Source organism: Myotis lucifugus, unplaced genomic scaffold (assembly GCF_000147115.1).
Source record: "Myotis lucifugus unplaced genomic scaffold, Myoluc2.0 scaffold_724, whole genome shotgun sequence".
Taxonomy (NCBI): domain Eukaryota; kingdom Metazoa; phylum Chordata; class Mammalia; order Chiroptera; family Vespertilionidae; genus Myotis; species Myotis lucifugus.
The window spans coordinates 271,269-274,272 of NW_005871772.1; positions in this window are offsets into that span (position 1 = coordinate 271,269).

A 3,004-nucleotide genomic window follows, 5' to 3' on the forward strand; every position below is an offset into this window, starting at 1 on the left:
CCTGGGTCGATGGCGGAGACCCAGAGCCTCCAGGTCTCCAGGACAGAGGTGGCCAGGCCGGCTCTCCCGAGGCTGAGAGGGGTCCCCAGGTGGGAATGTGCAGGGGAGCGGGGGCACCGGCTGAGTTTCCTCCTAAATGTCACTGGGAGGCACCTCCCCGAGTCGGCAATGGGAGCATCCTGCTCAGGATGTGGAAGTCTTTTCGTCGGAGCCCCTTTCAGCAAAAGTCGGGGTGAGCTCTCCCGGAGACGGGGCGCTTTCCCTGTGCCGTCTGGCTTTCTGCGGCGATTGAAGTATCTCCTGACGCGAGAGCCTGTGAAAAGGAAATTCGGCGTAGATGCGTCTCCCGCTATCCCGTCCCTCCTTCCCGCAGACGTGCAATCGACGGAGCTGATGGACCCCAGGTCCGGGATGAGCAGCTTTTCGCCGTCCGTCTGTGCTTCACGCGCATCTCCGAGCTCAGATGAAAACCCCTGAAGATTTCCAGGGAGCAGCCTATCAGTGGGGCAGCATTTCCGCTTTCTCCTTTTTTAAAAATATATTTTTATTGATGTCAGAGAGGAAGGGAGAGGGAGAGAGAGAGAGAAACATCCATGATGAGAGAGAATCATCGATCGGCTGCCTCCTGCACGCCCCCTACTGGGCATCGAGGCTGCAACCTGGGCCTGTGCCCTGACCGGGAATCGAACCCTGACCTCCTGGTTCATACGTTGATGCTCAACCACTGAGCCACGCCGGCCCGGCAGCATTTCCGTTTTCTACGTGGCAACGCCTGGCTCCTGGCACCTCCTCGGGGCCCTGAAATCCTCCCACAGGGCACAGGAAGGGAGCAGTTAGCTTGCTGCCCACCCCAGGACCATGGCCGGGCTTGAAGGTAGGCATGGGATCGGCCTAAGACCTGAGTGATCAGGATGCCCGTTAATTCTCGTGTCAGCTCAGTGGGTAGGAGTCACAGATGATGAAACTGGGCCGGAGGAGACCAATGGGCTTTGTCTGAGACACAGCGCTGGTCAGCGAGGGAGCAGGAGTGACGGGGACCGGCGGGCGCTCTTAGCAGGTGCTCCTCACGAAGTGCCTTCCGTGGCTTTGGGGGACTGTGTGCCACGGGGCTTGTTTTCACATAAGAATGATGTGAGCCTGGGAACCTGGGCTTCCCACCTCCTCTGTGGACCCCCTGTTCTGTGGCCATGGCTCTCGGGTTTCAACACACCTGCCCACCCGCCCGCCCTAACCAGCCATCCATTCCCCGTCCACCACGAAAGCCACGCCAGCAACAACCACTACTGCCTGACACTGGACAGATTCTTTTTTCTTTTTTAATAAGTTCTTTTTTTTATTGATTTCAGAGAGAGGAAGGGAGAGGGAGGGAGAGAGAAACATCAATGATGAGAGAGAATCATGGATGGGCTGCCTCCTGCACGCCCCACACTGGGGATCGAGCCTGCAACCCGGGCATGTGCACTGACTGGGAATCAAACCGTGACCTCCTGGTTCATAGGTCGACGCCCAACCACTGAGCCACGCTGGCTGGTCCTGGACAGATTTCCTTGAAAATCCCCATCCAATTGGCGTTTCGGGAAAGCAAAGCTGTACTCCTTGGTCCATGAATGCCTGCTTGTCTAAGCAATTTAATACTTGATTGTGAATACCCTCACCTTACCCAATCTTTGGGTTTTTGTCAATAACTTATTGCCCCATGAAGATGACTCTTTTGTTATGTGAAATTAAAATGGATATCCAAGTCCTAGTCCACTATTAACATTTTTTTTGTTGTCTTCTGGAGGAAAATAGAAAAAAAATGTATCAGGTTAATTCATCTCATCTTTTTGTAACAGGATGATTGATTGGACAGGACCATCTCACACAAAAACTAATAAAGCAACGCTTTACAATGGTGTCTATGCTTATTTTCTGATGTCAGCCAATCACAAAACAATGTGTTTATCTATTCCTGACCCCTGGATTGGGGACCTTGAAAATAACATTACCAGTTATGTGGGGGAGAGCCAGAGTGGCCCACTCAGACCACTGGAAGTATTTCCTCTGGAGATACTGGCTAAGTCAATTAGGCAAGAAAAATAAATGAAGGTGACAATTTGGAAAGGAGGAGATACATCCATATTGACATAACTGTAGGCCAGAAACCCCAGGAGAACCAACAGAAAACTTTTTACACAGTGAACACGCTGAGTATAACAAAAATCAACCGGTTTTACCTCTGCAGACCGTAACCAGAAGATAAAATACAAGAAAACACCCCTTTGGAAATAACACAGATAAAAAGCAGACAGCTAGGAATAAGATGACATGGAAAATGTGTATTGTCTCAGATGAAGAAAAGACACACGAGGTGTTTGGGTAGGAAGTCACCATTAATTGTCCAATCTCTATAAATCCTATAGAATAAAAGCCCAATATGCAAATCAACCGAACGGCAGAATGACCGGTCGCTATGATGCGCCCTGACCACCAGGGGGCAGACGCTCAGCGCAGGACTTGAACGTTTTGTTTACGACCGGATCCGTGGAGAAAGGAAGTCCTCTGTCAGCTCCTGGCCAGGGTCCTCGGGGTGACTTCCTTCCACCAAATGTTCCCCTGAAGCTGTGCAGAGCGCCTCGCCTGGGGCGGGGTGCAGACGCATCCCCGGGGCGAGGGCTGGGAGGAAGGCAGTGGTGGGTCCAGATGGCACCAATTAGCTCTTGGAGGGGGGCATTTGCAGGGAATATGCTCACAAGGGAGGAAAACGAAGGAGCCCCTGGGGACTTTAAACAATCTGGGGCCTTGGATGGGAAATGGAGGAGGTCACACGAGAAGGAAGCTGGCGGCAGGGAAGGGTCATGGGGGGCAGGGACAGGAGCAGGCAAGGGGACAGGTAGACTCGGCTGGTAGAGGTCATCTACGCCAGATCCACCCATAGCCCACTCCCACCTACTCCCGGCCAGTCTCATCACCAGACAAGCCACATTAGTGTGATTCAAAGTTGACGATCACTCCTGATCATTTA